Raw genomic sequence first — 21,982 nt, 5'->3', positions numbered from 1 at the left:
GCTTTATTTAGCATATTGGAACTATTTGCATAGATTTCTTTCCTCTGACAGTACTAGAGAGTGGGATTTCTGTAGGGGAGATGGCATGTCAGACTCAGGAGGAAGTCTGACGAAAATCTGCCCTTGTGGTACGTTTCTGTATTCAAGTTCCAAGTCTGGTGCGGCTGATCCTTGAGACCTTTATAAATTCCCACAAAGCTGGAACCATACTACCGACTTGTCTGGACAGCAGCAACTGCATTGTGTGTACTCAGCAAAAGACAGAGCTAAAGAAAAAGTCATATCGACTCTGGTTAGTGTACAAATTAGCTCCCATATTTTGGGAGACATGACTTGCCCCGCAGCATTTATTTAACTGTACGCATTAACAAGCTGGGTCCTGATGGGGCTGCAGGACAGAAATCAGTGTGTCCAACTGGGACGTGACCAAATATATTTTCTTGGAGACATTATTTTCTAGGTTTGGTTTTCTTGTGATCTAAAGGAAACACATAATTTCTATTATCTCTCCTTTGAAGGGAGAATCAGGCAGCAAACCAAAGATTCTTCATCCTCACCAGGTTCTGATATTTGCCAGGGAAGTAAAACTGGGACCAAATTACAAGTTTCTAGATAGTAAAAACAGGAGAATTTAAGGTGTAGAAGAACAGAGCAGAAGATTGCTTAGAAATAAAGCAGCTGCTGGTGGTGATGTGTGTGTGTGTGTGTGTGTGTGTGTGTGTGTGTGTGTGTGTGTTGGGGGGGGGGTTGTGGAAATGATAGCCTCACTCTTGCTTCATTGATATTTGTTGCCAGAAGAAAGAAAAGCAAGTGGCCTCCCAGGACCATAAACAAATACATTTTCCTCTGAAGCATAAACTTGGAATAAAATGAAGATCAGAGAAAACTGAAAAACACCAAGACACTGAAGGTTTGCATCCTCCTACTCTACAGTAGGTGGAGACACTGTACCTTTAACATGCTTGATAAATAATTTTTTTTCATTGTCATATGCATTTCTCCCTCATTACATAGTTCTTTTTGAAGTTAAAGATTTTGCCATCATTGTTAACATGTATATGGGGTTAGCTATTGAATGAATTTTTTTTTTTAATATTTCAAAAGAAAACTGATTTTAAAAAGCAGAGAGATGTCTTTAGAGCTATGTTCTTGGAATAATTAACGATAACAGCAAAGTCTGCTTCTACCGCACTTTTCCATATTTATTAGTTGTGTTGAGTTCCTTCTACTTAAATTCTAATGACACATGAGCAACTTGGTATGTTTTCTCTTTTCATTATTTAAAGAAATGAAGAAATCCTTCTCTTTTCATTATCTAAAAGAAAAAAAATGTTGTGCAGTCCTAACTGATGATTTGAACCATACTATTTTGAGTGTGTGTGTACATGCGTACATGTGGACAGACACACACACAACATTAAGAGCTGTCACCATGGCCTAGTTTTAGAATATGATTGCTTTCTATTTCTAAATCTTTTGCTTGTGGGCCTCCCATATGTCTCCCTTTCTTATCCTTTTCTGTCTTTCAGATGTGTCTAGACCTTTAGACTTTATTGTAAACATTTTCCTGCTAAGAATAAAAGTGGAGCTCTTGGACTGAGCTTTAGAATCTTTTCCATCTGCTTTCCAGTTGCCTGGATAAAGTAGCTCTGCCAGGTTAACTTAGTGGGAGATATTTCTATACCCATCACCTTATGGGTTATGTTTCTTCAGGAACTGGGAAAGTGTCTGGATGGTAAGAAAAAGAAGTAAATTGACAGTAACCCTCAACACATACTCTTTGTTAAGTACTTGGTAACAACATGTGTCATAGCATTTGACTTTTGTCTTCAAATGCTCAGTGCATTACTTAAAAAATAAAAATTGAAGTGTTACCTCTGCCTCCCCAGGGAAAGACCATCTCCATTAGTTTTAATAGTAAAAGGATGAAAGGATCCTCTTAAATTTACTAAACATCTTTCACTTTCCCATTTTTGGATTTTCGTTATTCCTTATTTATTTATTTATTTGTTTGTTTGTTTTTTTCATTCAGACAGAAAGGTGTTGCTTGTGTAAGATATAGTTTCACTCTGAAGAATTTTCCTGGAAAACTGATTCCTATAAAAGATTCCTTCCATTTAATAAACTTGACCAGATTTTAGTCTCAGAATAGAAGCTAAATGAATCCCAATCTCTCTCTCTCTCTCTCTCTCTCTCTCTCTCTCTCTCTCTCTCTCTCTCTCTCTCTCTCCAACTCCTTCTTCCTTTCCCCCCTTCTTACATATTCTTTCTCATTACCAAATTATTTCTCTGATCCATTTTTTACTTTCCTCTTTTTCATTTGATAACTGGTGGCTTTAATCCACCTGCCTGAGAGAGGGAATTCCAGAATCTTTTTTATAAAAAATAGAAAAAAAATAAGTCACAATAATTTTATGGCTCTCTTTCACCAGCCTGATCACCAGAACTGCCAGCTCATTTCCCTTCTTTTCTGACTCCTCTTGAGGATGAAGAGCATACAATATTTCAGAAAAAGGAATTTAGATGTGGACCATCCTGACTTACTTCCCCTAGACTCTTGCTACTGTTGATGTCATCCCTGTCACACCTTCCAGTCACCTCTGCAGTAGTTAACTTTCCTACCATTATCTCTGATAAGGTGGCAGGCATCTAAACTGGATTATAGGAATAACACAATTCACATCTGAGCAGCTTCCATTTCTTCAACATCCAGAGTTACTAAAAACGTTATTTGAGATTGCTAAATGTGAAAGATATAAAGCAATAGCTTAAATATGGTTTCTTTAAGATTTCAATAAAAATGTGGCATGATAATTCTCAGAAAAGCCTTGTAAGCAAATACTATAATCAGGTAGGGTGGAGCTGGCTCCTACCAGCTAGCCAGAGTTGATTATTATATTTTCAGAAGTTTTGAGAACAGGTTGTAAAATACAGACATTAAGATTACATTATAGAAATAACTTGAAATTAATTATGTTAAAAACAATGGCAATGAAACTCACACTCATTACTTCCTAATTATTTTACTACATTTTATTATTATCTATGCTCTCCCAGCGGTATGTATAGTGAAAATACTATATAATTTTGTTCTGTGGCTCATCTCTTCCCAACTCCACATTCATTCAGTAAGGTCACATTGGTAGTTTGAAATTGGCTGTTGTTAAGTCTATTTACATCCCAGAAACTGGCAAGTGTTACAAGTCAGGGCTTTTTCTTCAGAGAGTTGATTGTTAAACACTTACTAGCACACCACTATGTATGATTATCTCTATTTTATAGATGTAGAGGCTCAGAAGGTGAAATAATCTTGCAAGGGGTTCAAAGTTCTGCTATCACTGGTCACAGGACACATAAAGTGGGATGAACATTTGGGTTACTTTGTCAACTGTTAGGCATCAGTGGGAAACAGAAATCCCTTTATTCTCTGATCTCCTCGCTCAAGTTTAGCTCCTACTCTGGGACTAAAATCTGGTCAAGTTTACTAAATGGAAGGAATCTAAATGGCTCAAAATGTTATCTCCACTTCGTACCACCTTCCTTCCAATTCCTACCACATTCCCTAGCCAATGAGTAAAAATTTGGGCATCTTCTGCTCACACATTTCACACTCCACCAAAGTGCCACAATGTTTAAAGTTACATCTCACCTATACATTCACAAATTCATTTTCATTCAAGTGTGACTCAGATAAAAGATCCTCAGAACATGATGAGAAATTTGGGTGCATGGAAGCGTGTGTGGGTACAGAATGTGTAGGGTGAAAAAAAAGTGTAAATAGAGCAAATCAGGACTGCCTACCTTCAAGCCCATGTGCTGAGGAGGTGTTTATAATGCAAACTTACCTCTTTATTCTTGTTCAGAGTCGATATCCTGACTTTGAGATTTCAGTTTTTTAGTAATAATAACATCTAAAGGCATTTTTAAAAGGATAATTAAGAAGTTTGCTGAGAATCCCGTAGAAGATTCCCAAATAATTCCCAAATAAATATTGTTAACATTAATATTCACAGTTATAATAATAATCACCATTATCTTCCTTTTCATTTGAAGGCTACCTTATATTAAAAAAAAAATGCTTTCACATCATTTTACATTTGAATTAAATAATGCCTTTTTAATTTTTTAAATTAAAATATAGTTGGCATACAATCGTGTATTAGTTTCATGTCAATCTTGTTTTATTGTTTAATACAGTAAGACATGTGGGACAATTTATCTAAGTTGCACAGGTAACTAGATTGATGTGAAAGCTGGCATTCATTTTAAATGTAAACCCTGATGCAAGCATTTAGTGAATAATTACTCTATGTCAAATACTGTACTAGATGCCTTTACATAAACTGTCTTATTTGGGTCTCTCAATATAAGTATTATTGCTCATATTCTATAGATGAGGAAACTGGAGAATAAAATAATTATATGATTTGTCCAAAATCCTGTAATGAGTTAATGTTAGAGCCACTGCTAAAGCCCAACTCTGCCTGACCTTCAAATAGATGTTCTGCAGCATATACTTCAAATTAATAGGTCCAAACATAAATGACATGTCCTGTTCTAAAGTTCCTTCCATTAGTGGGAAAATGCACAAAAAACATAGCCTGCCACAAAGAATGTTTAACATGTACCTGTCATTCTAGTGAAGTGCTTTTAGACATTTCTTCCCTAGTCGGGATTTTGGAAGCATAGGAAAAAGCAGCAGGGGAAATATCAAATGATTTCAGTTCTTTCCCATCAAGCGCTGACGTTCAGTCACCAACAGTTCTGGGTCATGGGAAAGTGGCCTAAAAATATAAGGTCTCAGAACTTCATGCAATTGGGTAAAGTTTAAAATGCAAACACCAGTGTGCCTCTTCATGACATGTAGTAGTATTTTCTTTTCTATTCCATGGATCCTTGTATCCCAAGAGAACTCTTCAGGCAGTTTTTTTTTTTTTTTTTTTTTTATGGAAATACAAGCCAAATGCTTTGAGAGCATGTATTAAAAAATGCTTCCACTTTAGCTCCTGGGACCCAAATGTGTTGGTTGCTATAACAGAGCTTTACAGACAAGCACAAATCAGAGGGCACTATAGGCACAGACTCTATATTACTATAGGGTCTTCAGCTCCAAGTTACCTTGAAGAAACATCTTCATCACTCTAAGTCTTAGCCTTCCTCCCACATTGTGCTATTCAAAGTAGCTTTCTTAGAAGTGAAGGAGGAAGTCCCTGGGGAATGGTGGGCTTGTGGGTAAGGGGCCAGGCAATTTCCTACCTTCATGGAAAGTTGATAACCCTGCATCTGTTCCTATATATTGTAAGGTGTTATTCTGATTTCAGAATCTTCTAATGGGGAAACAGAACCGCCTGCAAACACTGCTTCATTTTTCCACTATGAATCAATCCCACATAGTGATGTTCTGCACACTATTGCTGTGTAACTACTTACTCTAAATAAGTAAGTAGTTTAAGCAATCATTTAATTATGCTCAGAATTTGTGGGTCAAGAATTTCAGAAGGGCTTGACGGGCTAATTTTCACTTGAGATCTCCCCTGCAACTGCCATTAGATGTTGGTTGGAGCTGGTATTATCTGAAGTCTTGACTGGGTTGGACCTACAAGATGTCTAGCAGTCAATACTGGCTATGGGCTGAGAGCTCATAGGGGCTGTTGGCCAGAGCACTTACCTGTAGCCTCTACATCACGGCAGTCTCAGTGTAGTCGGGCCTCTCACTTGATCCTCGGCTTCTTCCAGAGTCCGTATTCCAAGATAATCAGGTGGATACTGGCTGGCCTTTTCTCACCCAGCCTCACAAGTCATGTGGCATCACTTCTTCTGCATTCTGTTGATCAAAGCAGTCACCAACCTCCCCAGATTCAAGGGAAAGGGACATAGACTCTTCTTGGTTGGAAGAGTGTCAAGGATTTGGGATGCCATCAAAATGTATTTATAGGAATACTGGCTATATCAATTTGCTATTGTTGCATACCAAACTACCACAAAATTTAAAACAAGAACTATCTATTTAGCTCACTGTTCTGCTGTTAGTGATTTAGACGGTGTTCAGAGGGGAGATTCTTGTAGTCTTTGCTGGGCTCCTTTATGTATTTATGGTCAGTTTTGTTGACTTCGGTCTCTCGGGAACTTTCATTTGGGCAGACTTGACTCTGGTCTGTGTGGACTCCATTCCTCATGCAGGCCACCTTAACCTCTCCCCATGGCCAAAAGAGGGTCTGAAAGAGTGGGAGCATGCATAACCTCTTCAGGCCTAAGCATGAAGTTGGCACATAATCATTCCTGCTAGCCAGAGCAAGAGGCCAGGCCTGGCCAGATTACAGGGTTGGGGAAATTGAGTCCGTTCCTTAATGGGAGTTGTTGTACATCACTTTGTAAGGGGCAGCAGGATATGGAGGGGTAATTGCAGCTATTTGAAAAATAATCTATTATAATGGCTAACTCTCATGTAGTGTTTATTGTGCACCAGAAAGTGTTCTGAGCATTCTACGTGTATGGTTCATTTGATCTTTAAAACAACCCGAAGTATAGTTATTATCATTATCCATATTTTATAGATGCGAAAAGTAAAACATAGAAGACATAAGTGACTTGCTCAAAGTCACACAGCTAGTAAATGATTAAAGCAATTAAAATAATATTCAAACCCAGGCAGTCTGGCTCCAGAGACTGTGCTTGTAATTACTACATGATAGTGTTAACAGATTTTCCATTTATAAGTATGATATTGTGATAGCTAATCATGGAGGGTTTATTTTCATATATGAGCAGGAGGGTCAACCAACAAATGACTTTTTGGTCAGTGCTGGCTATCTAAGCCGCAGAACTTGACCTTTTAAACTATTCAGTATCTTATTATTTTTTGTTATTATTTTTAATCCTTATACTATATTTTTATTTACTAATTTGCTCTTATTAACTTTTTGAATGTTTATATTTAAGTTTTAAATCTTTCTTCTCTTCTATTATATATATTTAAGAAAATAAGTTTCTTTCTAATTGTTACTTCCTGAATTTCACAAGCTTATGTATGTATTTTTATTTTCACTGTCATACAGTACTAAATATTTTATAATTTACACTATGATTTCTTCTTGATACATGATACTTGATACCTTTTTGGAATTTTTCTCCATTAGTTCCAAATTTGAGACAAGGGTTAATTTGGGTCATGTTTAATTATTGATTTCTAACTTTTATAGAAAACATAATCTGAGCATATGTTTTTTTTCCTCAATATTTATTGAGACTTTCATTCTTTCTAGATATTCGGAAATCAACTGCTGTAAATGTTCTACTCTTATACACTGAAGTAATGTCTTCTTAACTGTATTTTGATGAAGCCGAGTATATTCATTTTTCATTTTATGGGACATGTTTTTGGTGTCAAGTCTAAGAACTTTTGCCTACCCTAAATCCCAATAATTTTCTCCCATATTTTCTATAAATTTTATAATTTTTCATTTTACATTTAAGTCTGTGATACATTTTGGGTTAATTTTTGCATAAGTTAGCTTTTGTGTAATATTGGTAATTAGGTTGGGTAAGGTTTTGTTTTGTTTTTTTAACCAACAGATGTCCAATGTTCCAACACCATTTGCTGAAAAGGTTATCTTTTCTCCATTGAACTGCTTTTGTACCTTATTCAAAAATTCAGTTTGGATTATTTGTATGGGTCTACTCCTGTGTTCAGTTAATCCATGTGTCTATCCCTCTGCCAATAACATAGTCTTGCTCAATGTAGTTATATAATACAAAGTCTTTAAATTGGGTAGACTCATTTCTCAGACTTTATTTTTATTTTTCACGTTATTTTTGGTCAATGGGCTGTGATATTTGTCACAGCTGAGCAGAAGATTTAATTGTGTTTGTGTGATTTGGCTATGTCTCTCTCACTGCTACCTTCCACCAAAGGAAAACCATTCCAAGGTTATGGATCCTCCTTCAATTTGGGTCCTGGGGGGAGAAGATTCATGGGGCCCAGTTAAGCCCAGTAATGACCAGCAGAGCTGAGGTCAACCACTGCCCTATTACAGGGTGAGTGAGCAAGAAATAAATGCCTTTTTCTGTAAGTTACTGATATATTAGGGTTATTTGTTATGATAGAAAAAGCTGACTAATAAACCAACAATCTAATCTTAGGCTGTTTTTCTTTTCATTCCACCCACTCACCTTGAGCAATCTTATTCATACTCTTACTACTAAAATATTAAGAACTGTAAATGTGTATTTCAAACATCTATCTTTTTTTCTGAGTTTCAGACCCATACTTCCATCTGCCAACCCTGGATCATAGGTCATTCCATCTAAGGAAGTTAGTCTAAATCCTGCTCCTCTATACTTGTCCAGCCAAAGTTACAAGCTTCCACTCTCTGTTTCAACATGACCTTTTCCATACCTTTATTTATAATATTTACCTCATCGTAATGCAATTGTTGATTTATGTATTCTTCTCACTGCTACATCAGGATCTCCTTGAGAGTAAGGACTTATCATTTCTGGCCTGTGATACAGCTTGGTCACATAGTCATGTTATTAAATTTGCTGAAATAATGTGATGGAAAAGTAATATTGGATTCAAAAATTAATATAACAGTTTTAGGAAAATCTACATTTTTCACACATTGGAAACCTACTGTAAGACAACACATTGGCTAAAAACAAGGAAAAATAACAATAATTTTAAGGTACATTGTTTTCTACTTGGATGCAAGCAGATCATTTTTAATTATAGGAGGTGCAGTCCCAACTATTCTTATTAATTTTTCTATTTATTGTTTTTAAATCCTCAATTTTACATTAGCTATACAGAACCATCTTTGTTTTGAAGAAGGAATGGAAAGAAGAAAGAGGAGAAGAACATGTTACTGACAATCTATTTCCTTGACTGCATTGTAGGTATTTTCTTATTGTTTTGTTTTATTCTCTTTGTAACCCTTCATGATATATAACTATAGAGACAGACTAGTTTTCAGAGAAGTTAAATTATTTGCCTTAGGCCACTCACCTAATACTGTGTAGAGCCAGGATTTGAACCTATGGTACCTGATTTCACATCTAGGAGTATTTTTGTGATTTACTCTGCCATCTCTTTTACGAGTCCCTGCTCACGAGTGTACCAAGAGGTCATCGTCTTCATTTGTGCACTCATGTGAAAGGAAGGAAGAATTTTGTGCTATATAAAACTATCAACATTCTGGAGATAAGTCAACTGGGTCCCCTTGAGGGTATCATGACTCCTTCTTCCTCAATGAACTGATTTTTGCTGTGTTGCTTCCTCATGTTTTTAGTGATCAGCGTGTGATTTATCACCCTGATATGAATATGAGTTTCACAGGTTGAAGTGGGAGAAGGCAGAGTGAACTAATTTCTAGCCATTAATAAACTGTCCATTTCTATTTTCTTTCTGGCATCTAAAGGAATACATTATTGGCTCACTGACCTGCTACATTTAATTTGAAAAAACAAATCCACATTTGAAATCATGGAGCTCAAAAGCAGAACTCTATTTTAACCCTTGGAATGAAAGGGTGGTTATGGTTTGAAATGCTTTACAACGAAAACACATTATTAGAATAGAAATTATTATTAGAATAGAAATATCTCTGGATTTTTTTAAACTGCAGGTTGTTTTAAATAAACTTTTGTAGAGCAATGACCTTTTGCACTACTAGAATACTTTAAGAATAAGTTTTATAATCTAATTATTGCATTTTGTTTCTCACCACCTTCTTTTGGTTATGAGTTTTCCAGAAGGGAAAGCTGAAAAAGGTGAAAAGGGAAGTGAGTGGCTTGGCACACCTAACTCTAACCATTAGGGTCTATGTTCTTTTAAGGCGGCCTCCTCTCCTTTCAAACACATCACTACCCTGTGCTTACTAATTTCATTTTTTGGAAATGCAGAGGGTGCCAAAAAAATGTATACACATTTTAAGAAAGGAAAACTGTCTTAAAATTGTAGTATTCAATATATACCGATAACAAAAGATGAATACAAGTCACGTTTGACTTCTGCAATTACAAGAGATGCTCAAAGTGGTACAATCAGCATCTAGACACTTCTGATCACAGAGAACTACTGCTTGAGCAACACTGACCAAAGTGTCCACTTGTATACATTTTTTTGGCACCCTATTTTTTGACACCCTGTGTGTGTTTATAAGAATGATGTTAAAAATACATGTTACTGATACATTGGTTTCATTGATTTAATATTAATAAATGTCTACTTTATTTCTTGGTGTTCTCTGTGTGTGTGTGCATGCACTATCAGGGACATGAAACATGGAGAATGAGATAGAGAACAATGGGGTAAATGAGAGAGACGGCTGTTTTAGAAAGTGTAATAAAAAAAAAAAAATCAAATTTGAGTTGAGTCCTGAATTGTGAGAAAAAGTTGCAGGAAGTACAAAGAGCAAGTGCTGGAAACAAGGAACAGTAAATGCTTTTAGAATAATCGAGCAAAAGAAAGAAAACCACTGGTTCTGGTGTACAGAAAACAGAGGAAGAGGAGGTGTTGCATCCCATGCGACAAGGGTTGTGGGGAGCGAGGAGGGTGGCACAGGACTAAAAAAGACAGTAGTCAAGAATAGTGTGAAAGTGGGGCCAAGGGACTGTAGTTTCAAGGACTGAGCCCCAAATCAGGCCTATGCACAGCTTTTATTAGTTAGGTGGGGAAGTAAAGGAGATAAAGCTTGTCAATCTCAAAATCTGTGAATCCCATACATTATAATAGGAAACTGAGTCAAGCCAATCACCTTTGCCTGCAGGCAGCAGAACCATAGGTCTCAGGATGTATGTACTTCCCCAAAGGACAAAGCCTTTATGCATATGAATAGATGAAGAGCACGTCATTGAATCTCTTCTCTCCCAGGTTGTGGGAAGGAATGCAGCCACTGAGGCAGAGGCTCTCCTTATCCCGGGGGATGGTGGGGGCCTGTGCCCACCTCTATCGACCCCTCGAGTTCTCCAGTGGGTTTTCCTGTTGGTCCCCACTAGACTGCGCCTGTCTTAGGTTGCTTTCCACATGGAAAGTCGTACCCGTCTTTGACTGTCCAGTCATCTTTGGGGTCAAACATGTAGCAATAAGGTGCAAGCATAATAAAGGTGAAGCAAAGTCCCTGAAAGGATTGTCTCACAGACTCTCCTTGCTTTAGGGGCAGGTACGAGGAGACAGACGGGTAGGCTGCTGCATGGCAACAACGAGGTAGACCATTTAGGGAAACAGTCAAGTTGAGGATTTTGCATCTTATTCTATACCAATGGATATCACTGATGACTTTTAACTAGTGGAGTAATATAATCTGATAAAACTGAAAAGTTAAAATCTAACAACTGACGATTTAAAATTTGTATTTTACTTTTTTAAAATGTAAAGGCTTGGTAGTAATTATGAAGAAGGTAGCACAACAATTTTTGTTTCTTTTCTTCCACTTCCCCCTTTCCCTCTAGAGAGCCCACGGTTTGGCTTAATGTCTCTGTTATAGCAAGAATGCTTGGGACCCCTCTGGCCTGGTGGTTTTTCTGCATATGTCAGTTGAATCTGATGCCAGGTGGTGATTGAAATAAACACAGCGTATTAGTTCAATCATTGCTGCATTTTTCGATCTGACTGGGCGTGGTGGATATTAAGTGAATCTGATGCACTGTAGAGTTATTCACTAATTGGCAGCTGTGATTAGAATGGAAACACAGATATGGTCTGAAAAGGTGATAGTCTTTTGAACAGGAATGCCTGGAATCACAGCCCATGAACTTCCCCTGCAGCTGATGTTCCTTGGCAATAACGTGCTCTCAGACCTGCTGGCAGAGACCACCTGGCCATCTGTCCTAGAGCAATGGGTTTTTGTGATGTCCTATCTTTCAGTTAAAATTGCTCACAGATCAAGCAAAAGGATGGAATACTTCAGCATTTCCCACCTCTTCATCTAAAGAAGGAATGATATCTGGGAGACCTGAGGACAGAACACAAGGTATCACCCTTCTGATAATGCCTAAAAGCAGCAATCTGAAAAGTTAATGTAGATTTCAAGTTCAGAATGTCTGATTTATAGTTACTACATTTCCATGGTAATTCTGTAACTCATGAGGCTACTGATAATGTCTATCTGAAGATAGTTGCATATTCATCTTATCTGAAATATGATTCTTTTTGTCAGTGTTATACAATACTAGGAGGATAAGAAATATTATTACTTTGTATGAGATATTAAAAGTCTAAATCTAAGGGATCAGTCTTTCCTTTTTAATCTCTATGTGTGATTCTGGAATTTCTTTTAGTTTTAAGGCTTTACTGTAAGGCTTTACTATTTTAGTCAGTATTCTTCCTTGTAAGATAGGTGGAGGCAGACATAATTACCCAACCCCTTTCTGCAGGCATGGAACCTGATGCTTAGAGATGTGTGCTACAGGGTTGCAAGAAAGTCCTTAGATAGTTGTTAAAAGAACTAAATTTAGTTTAGTAATGTATGTTTTAATACGTACCATATATTCAAGTGTAATAGATGAGACCTTGGTTCTTCTCCTCATAGAGCATGTAGTTAGTGTTCTTGGAAAGATATGATACATAATTAAATTTGCGAAAATTTAAACTGGAAATGCAATATCAGAGAGGTAATCTAACAGGTGGCTGGAACATTTCAGCAATAAGAATACTACATTAAAATCTAGACTTTATCCTATATGTGTTACGGAACTATTGACAGATTTTAAGTGTGAAAGTTACCATATTTGTCTTTTAGAAAGATTAACCCGCCATCAGTGTAAATATAGATATATATCAGAAGAAGGTGATACTAAAAACAGAGAAAAAAACGACTTGATTATTCACAAAAGTCAGAGATAAATTTAAACCTGACTGTTGGGGCTCAGAACTGTCAGCCAGTTGTTTTTTCCACCATTGCATGTTTTCAATCTAGTTCATATGCACTTCCAGATTCAAACTATGTGTGTTAGTACTGAATGGGAAATGACTATTAGGCTAAACCGGGATTCAGTTCATGGTACTATGTTGTTTGAGTGACCATTTGGAAAAATAATATGAAATTAGATCCTGACCTCACAACATACACCAAAAAGTTACAAATGGACCATAGATTTAATGTAAAAAAAATCTAAATCTAATATTTATTTATTTATTTTTTTTGACATTCAATATTCTTTTATATTAGTTTCAGGTATACAGCATAGTGGTTAGACATTTATATAATTTATGCAGTGATCCCTCTGATTTGTCTAGTATGCACCTGGTACCATGCATAGTTATTGCAACATTATTGACTATATTCTTTATGCTGTTATTTACATCCCTGTTACTACTCATTCGTATCTCTTAATCCCTTCACCTTTTTCACCCTGTCTCCCAACTCTTCTCCCCTCTAGCAACCAGCAGTTTGTTCTCTGTATCTATGAGTCTGTAAAACCTGTTTTAGAAGTTACCACAGAATAATTTTATATGTAATTATTACATATGAGAAAATTTGTGTATGAAAAATAAAACCCCAACCATAAGGAAAAAGATTGATCAACTCAACTTAGATCATCATGATCATCATCATCATCATCATCGCCATCTATGTGCAAAACCCACATTGAGCAAAAGTCAAATGACCATTGAGCAATCAAGAAAACATACATGCAAGGATTAACTTTTCTAATATTGATTTTCTAATAGCAAACTCCAATATCCCAATAGCAAAAAATAAGCGAAACGTAGTTCACAGAAAAGACCTTTAGATGGCTCAAATATATGAAAAGATGCCCAACCTCACTGATAACAAAAAATACAAACCAAAATTATACTGAGATACTGGCATTTCACATAGATATACAGAGGGTGTCAAAAAAAAATGTATACACATTTAAAATAAGGAAAACTGTATTAAAATTGTAATACTCAATATATACTGATAACAAAAGATGAATACAAGTCATGTTTGACTTCTGCAATTACCAGAGGTGCTCAAAGTGGTTACCGTCAGTGTCCAGACACTTCTGATTACAGGGAACTACTGCTTGAGCAATACTGACCAAAGTGTCCACGTGTACACATTTTTTGGCACCCCTAGTATATCATTGTTGGCAAGAGATTGGGGGAACTGACACTCTCAGATGCTTTGAATAAGTATGTAAATTTTTATAATCACTGGGGGTGGTGGAATTTTTAAAAAGTTATCAAAATAACAAACACTAAATAACCAAATGTCCTTTGAATGAGCAATTCTACTTCTAAGAATTTACATCTAAAGATATATTTTGCAAATGTGAAATGATATATATTTAAGTTTATATGGTGCAATTTTTTAAAGCAGAAAAATATTAGAAACAACCTAAATACCCATCAATGGGGAGTAATTAAATTATGTAGCATTCCAATAATTGGATACTACGCAACTATATAAAGGAATAAGGAGAGCTTTTATGTCTTGATATAAAAACAAACAAACAAACAAAAAAAAAAACCTGTGAAAAAAATCAAGGTGCAAACAGAGGCATTGGTATCCTGATATTCATGTAATATGGGATAGAAAGATTAAATGTACATATGCATGTATATTCAGAGAGTTAATTCCTTATATAGGCATAAAATACCTCTGAAACAATATAAAAGAAAGTGATAAAATTTGTTGTCTCAGAGGAGGGAAACTGCTGTTTGTAGTTTGGGATGAGAGAGATAATTTTCACTGTGTCCTCTTCCTTTGTATCTTTTGCATTTTGTACTATGTGAATGTATAACCTATGGAAAAAATAATAATGAAGACAAAGCAGAATCAACCATTGGAAGCCGAAGATAAGTTTACCATAAGTGAATATAGAAGGTCATAAATTATACAGGTTTCTTTATCTATCAGTTATTCCATTTCTCAAATGAGGAAATTGCGTTATAAAGATAAGAAACTTTTCCAAAATCACACAGGTAAGAAGCGAAACTTAGATCTGGCTTCATATATCATTAATTTAGCCTTGTTTGCCTTTCAATTTCCAATTCCTTTTTTTATAGTGGACACTGATAGATTGTGTTGGTGTCCACTCCTCTTCTGAGCAGAGCATTCCCATTGCTGGTTTTCTTTTTTTTTTTTTAGAGTTTTAGAAAGTTTAAGGGTAAGTTTGAGTCCAGAGAAAACCTGAAGCACAAGGTAAAGAAAGAAAATCTGAGGGCACAGTTGGCTTCTGAAAGTTGGTCTTCAGTTTGCCACTCAGTAGTAGGAACAAAGGGCCACTCTGCCTTATGGCAGCTTGAAAAATATAATAAGTCATTCATCCTTGTTTGAGAGGTCACTTTATTACAGGATGCATGGGGTGGCAAGCGGCAGTGAAATACTCAGAAGGGCACAGGAGAGCTGCTCTTGTCTGTGTCCCTGTGACATTATGTTTATTAAGCTCTGTTTTACTTTCAAGGAGAAAATTGTGCCCGGTAATTATATATCTCTACTTGGCAGTTCCTAAGAGATACTCTGACAGATAGGGTGCCAATTATATTGACAGATCCTGTTCCGTGAATTCCACCGTGGCATGGCTTATCCTTGCCCTCTCCCACCTGCTAAGAGCAGATCATTAAAGCAGGGAGAGAGACTTCATCAAGAAAGGGACACAGCCAACAAGATGGAGGGGGCACGTTTTCTTTTAACTATAACCCTCCCTCCAACTGAGCAAGTTCCAAGGATGAGACTCATGTAAAACAAGAAACCTCAGAAGCACGCAAGTGTAAGAACACAGAGAAAGACGGAGAAAGGGTCCGTGCTGGTCGCACTGAAATGAGATTGGCTGTGAGGCAAGCCTCCAATTCTGGCTCGGTTTTGTTGTTATTTGATTTTTTGAAAAAATAGGGCTTTTTTTTTTTTTTTTTCCAGTAGGGTTAATTAAATTGTGGGTTGAAGTATGCAAATGTCACCTGGCAATAGTTCCTACTACTTGGGAGATGAAAGGTCTGATTTAGGTCTTGTCCTTCATAATTAAAGGCACTCATAATATTAACTTGGCTGGGCAACTGTGCCAAAATTAAAATAACTATGAGTGACTATTTTCTTCTTTCAATAGGCACACATTAAATTTAGAGTTAATATCCACTGTCAGCTTATACCTGTTAGCAGGTGTTAAATTAGTGCAGTCTTTTCAGAGGGCTCTAACAATGCTTCGAATATCATTAAAATACTGATGTATAGTCAACAATTCCACATCAAGTTATTTTCTTAGGGAAATATTTGAACAAATGAGCAAGATGCCTGTAAAGAATGTTCATGGCAGCATTGTTTATAATAGTTAAAAACTATGAGCCTTTTAAATACATAGAAAGTATTAAGTAAATATTCAGCCATTAAAATTATAATGTCAATCTACATTTATCAATATGAGAAAATGTTTATATGTGAGAACAACAGTTTGCAAAACCATATTTGTAGTATGAGCTTGGTTTTTGCATATGTGATACACGCACACACACACACACACACACATAAAATAAGATGTGGCCAGCAATACTGTTTGTGTAAGAGGACCAATAATGCCTTTCTTTTCTTGAATTTTCTGTTTGTTCATATTTTCTAAGTTTTTTACTATAAACATGTATTACTGATTACTTGTAAGATGAAAAAGAAATCTGCTAAGGGATTTACCACTCAAAGTACTCCATCTGAATTTTAAATTGAAATGTCAATAAAAATAGATATCATATGCTCTAACTAAATAAAACTAGTGTGCTTGTAATATACTGTCTGCGCTTCTCTTGTATTAATAAATGGCATGATGACTGCCTAAGGTAAGAACCCACTAGAAACTTTAGACTACATTATTTATCCCTTGCTAATATGTTAGACTGGAATTGCATTTTACCTTTTATTTATACGAAAACTTACTTATCTTCAATTTATATTCTGATATTTTCATATTTCCACATTGGGAATTAATGACATTGACAACTATGAATAATATTACATTAATTTAAAATTGATGTTTTTTATCAGAAGAGATTATAACTGACATATAAGGCATACAAAGACAACAAGCAATTCATTTTTTTCTATATTTTTCATTCTCTCCCATAGCCTCTAATATAGTATTATTCATGAAATAAATAGAGATGACAATGATAGTTTATCCAACTACATATATTTTATTCATTTCCTCACACATATTTATAGAGCAATTACAATGAATAAGGTGGTGAACTTGTGGCAATAGGATATATGAAGTCACAGTTCATTATTTTCAAGAGCTTATCTCTAGGCAGGTGATATTTACATATCATCTTACTTTGTGTAATATGGAAGTAACATAAAGTAAATATGAACATGGGTCTATGAAAGTGAGGAGGAGGAAGAAATTCAGACACCTAATCAGACTCCATGAAATTTGACTGGACTTTGAAGGGCTGGAGGTATTTTACCAAGTGGGAATTGGGAGGAGATATTTTGGGTAAAGGGTCTGTCACAAGCAGTGGAACAGAAATGGGAGATGAGAAGCATGTTTGGAGAGTGAATCCCAGTCTGTATTGCCAATAGCATGATTTGTAAGTAAGTGATTATTGGAGAAGTAGATTTGGGTCAGTATATGCAGACTTTGATTCCCAAGCAAAGATGTCTGCATTCTGTCGATAGTCCTTCAATAAGGTCCGGAGACTACAGCATTTGAATATTGTACTGATATGATTAATTTGTGCCATAACAGAATCGATCTGGCAATACCTTATAGGATGACTGAAGGAAGAAGATGTCTATTTTTAACTGTTCTGAATAATCATCAGAAATATGTCAATAGCAAATCACTCATTTCTTTCCATGTTTATAATAATCATTACTATATTTTTCATCAACTAGGTATACATTTAGAGTTGCACTGATAAGAGACATATGTTTACTTGAAGGGTAAGCAAAGAAAATAATAAATTTAAACTTCAATAAGATACTTTATTTTTGTCTTGTGTACCTTTCTCATCTTTATAGTTGGATTAGACCCAAGAAGTTGTTCATATACTGGTTAAGCACTTAATCTCTAGAATCAGAATGTCTGGATCTGAATTGTATCACTTACTAGATGTGTGACTTGGAACAAGTTACTTATACTTTTTGTTCCTTAATTTATTTGCTTTTTTTTTTAAATTTATTGGGGTGATAATTGTTAGTAAAATTACATAGATTTCAGGTGTACAATTCTGTATTACATCATCTATAAATCCCATTGTGTGTTCACCACCCAGAGTCAGTTCTCCTTCCATCACCATATATTTGATCCCCCTTACCCTCATCTCCTACCCCCCACCCGCCTTACCCTCTGGTAACCACTAAACTATTGTCTGTGTCTATGAGTTTTTGTTTCTCATTTGTTTGTCTTGTTCTTTTGTTGTTTTTGGTTTATATACAACATATCAGTGAAATCATATGGGTCTCTGCTTTTACTGTCTGACTTATTTCGCTTATCAGCATACTCTCAAGATCCATTCATGTTGTCACAAATGTTCCTATATCATCTTTTCTTACCGCCAAATAGTATTCCATTGTGAATATATACCACAACTTCTTTATCCATTCATCTATCGAAGGACATTTTGGTTGTTTCCATGTCTTGGCCACCATAAACAAAGCTACAATGAACATTGGAACACACGTGTCTTTATGGATAAATGTTTTCAGATTTTTTGGGTAGATACCCAGGAGAGGGATTGCTGGGTCATATGGTAATTATATTCGTAATTTTTTTAGGTACCTCCACACTGTCTTCCATAATGGCTGCACCAGTCTGCATTCCCACCAACAGTGTATGAGGGTCCCTTTTTCTCCACAGCCTCTCCAGCATTTGTTACTATTTGTCTTGTTGATGATAGCCATTCTGACTGGGGTGAGGTGATATCTCATTGTGGTTTTTATTTGTATGTCTCTGATGACTAGTGATGTTGAGCATTTTTTCATATGTCTATTTGCAATTTGTATATCCTCTTTGGAGAAATGTCTCTTCAGGTCCTCTACCCATTTTTCAATTGGGTTGTTTGTTTTTTTGTTGTTGAGTTGCATGAGTTCCTTGTATATTTTGGATATTAGCCCCTTATCGGAGGCACTGTTTGCAAAAATCTTCTCCCATTCAGTTGGTTGTCTCTTTATTTTGTCAATGGTTTCTTTTGCTGTGCAGAAGCTTTTAAGTTTCATATAGTCCCATTCGTTTATTTTAGCTTTTACTTGCCTTGCCTTTGGAGTCAAATTCATAAAATGCTCTTTGAAACCAAGGTCCGTAAGTTTAGTATCTATGTTTTCTTCTTTGCAGTGTATTGTGTCAGGTCTTACGCTTACATCTTTGATACATTTTGAATTAATTTTGGTACATGGTGAGGGATAACAGTCCAGTTTCATTCTTTTGCACGAGGCTATCCAATTCTCCAGGCACCATTTATTGAAGAGGGTGTCTTTCCTCCATTGTATGTTTTTAGCTTCTTTATCAAACATTATCTGTCCATATTTATGTGGTTTTATTTCTGGGTTCTCAATTCTATTCCATTGGTCTATGTGTCTGTTTTGCTGCCAATACCATGCTGTTTTGATTATTGTAGCCCTGTAGTACAAGCTAAAGTCAGGGAGTGTGATACCTCCAGCATTGTTCTTCTTTCTTAAGATTGCTTTGGCTATTCAGGGTGTTTTGTGGTTCCAAACAAATCTGACGATTTTTTGTTCTATTTCTTTAAAAAAGTCCATCGGGATTTTGATGGGGATTGCATTAAATCTGTATATATTGCTTTGGGTAATACGGCCATTTTAACTATGTTGATTCTTCCAATCCATGAGCATGGAATGTCTTTCCATTTCTTTGTGTCTTCTTCAATTTCTTTTAAAAATGTCTTGTAGTTTTCAGCATATGGGTCTTTCACATCCTTGGTTAAGTTTATTCCTAAGTATTTTATTCTTTTTGCTGCAATTGCAAAAGGAATTGTTTTTTGTATTTCTTTTTCTGAAATTTCATTGTTAGTATATAGGAATGCAATGGACTTTTGTACGTTGATTTTGTAGCTGGCAACTTTACTGTATTCGTTGATTGTTTCTAATAGCTGTTTGGTGAAATCTTTAGGGTTTTCTATATATAGCATCATGTCATCTGCAAAGAGTGACCATTTAACTTCTTCATTCCTAATTTGGATGCCTTTTATTTCTTTCTCTTGTCTGATTGCTCTGGCAAGGACTTCCAACACTATATTGAAAAGCAGAGGTGATAGGGACCAGCCCTGTCGTGTTTCTGAACATAGAGCAAAGGGCTTCAGTTTTTCACCATTAATTATGAGACTAACTGAGGGTTTGTCATATATGGCCTTTATTGTGTTAAGGTATTTTCCTTCTCTACCCATTTTATTAAGTGTTTTAATCATAAATGGATGTTGTATCTTGTCAAATGTTTTTTCTTCATCAATTGATATAATCATATGATTTTTGTCCTTTATTTTGTTTATGTGATGTATCACATTGATGGATTTGCGGATGTTGAACCATTCTTGTGCCCCGGGGATGAACCCCACTTGGTCGTGTTGAATCTTTTTAATGCATTGTTGCATTCGATTTGCTAGAATTTTGTTTAGTATTTTTGCGTCTGTATTCATCAGAGATATAGGTCTGTAGTTTTCTTTTTTTGTGTTGTCCTTACCAGTTTTTGGTATCAGGGTAATGTTGGCCTCATAAAATGAGTTAGGGAGTACTGTCTCTCCTTCAATTTTTTGGAAGAGTTTGAGCAGGATTGGTATTAGATCCTCTTTGAAGGTTTGGTAGAATTCACTAATGAAGCCATCTGGTCCAGGACTTTTGCCTTTGGGAAGGTTTTGGATGACTGATTCAATTTCATTACTGGTGATCCGTCTGTTTAGATTTTCCAGTTCTTCATGGTTCAGCCTAGGAAGGCTATATGTTTCTAAGAACTTGTCCATTTCTTCTAGGTTTTTGAATTTGGTGGCATATAGTCTTTTATAGTATTCTTAGATGATCCTTTGTATTTCTGTGGTCCGTGATAACTTCTCCTTTTTCATTTCTGATTTTGTTAATTAGTGTCTTCTCTCTTTTTATCTTAGTGAGTCTAGTCAAGGGTTTCTCAATTTTGTTAATCTTTTCAAAGAACCAGCTCTTTGTCACATTAATTTTTTCTATTGTCTTTTTGTTTTCTATTTCATTTAGTTCTGCTCTGATTTTTGTTATTTCTTTTCTTCTGCTGACCTTGGGTTTCATTTGTTCTTCTTTTTCTAGTTCTTTAAGGTATAACATGAGGTTATTTATTTGGTATTTTTCTTGTTTCTTGAGATAAGCCTGTAATGGTATAAATTTCCCTCTTAAAACTGCTTTCGCTGCATCCCAAATTTTTGGTAGGATGTATTTTCATTGTCATTTATTTCTATGTATCTTTGATCTCTCCTCTAATTTCTTCTTTGACCCGGTCATTCTTTTAGAGTATGTTGTTTAATCTCCATGTATTTGTGTTTTTTCCTGCTTTCTTTTTGCAGTTGATATCCGATTTCAAAGCCTTGTGATCAGTGAATATGCTTGGTATGATTTCAATCTTCTTAAAATTGCTGAGGCTGATTTTATGTCCCTATATATGGTCTATCCTTGAGAATGTTCCATGTACAAGAAAAAAATGTATAGTTTAATGTTTTAGGATGAAGTGCTCTATAAATGCCAATTATGTCCATTTCATCTAATGTGTCATTTAGGGCTGCTATTTCATTATTTATTTTCTGTTTGGATGATCTATCCATAGCTGTCAATGATGTATTTAGGTCCCCTAATATAATTGTATTTTGGTCAATTTCTCCCTTTAGTTCTGTTAGTAGTTGCTTGATATATTTTGGTGCTCCCGGATTGGGGGCATAAATATTGATGACTGTTATGTCTTCTTGTTGTATAGTCCCGTTTACCATTATGAAATGTCCATCTTTGTCTCTCGTTACTTTTTTCACCCTGAAGTCTGTTTCATCTGATATCAGTATGGCTACACCTGATTTTCTCTGGGTACCATTTGCTTGGAGTGTCAA

Source organism: Rhinolophus sinicus, linkage group LG04 (assembly GCF_036562045.2).
Source record: "Rhinolophus sinicus isolate RSC01 linkage group LG04, ASM3656204v1, whole genome shotgun sequence".
NCBI lineage: Eukaryota > Metazoa > Chordata > Mammalia > Chiroptera > Rhinolophidae > Rhinolophus > Rhinolophus sinicus.
This window is presented reverse-complemented; position numbering follows the sequence as displayed.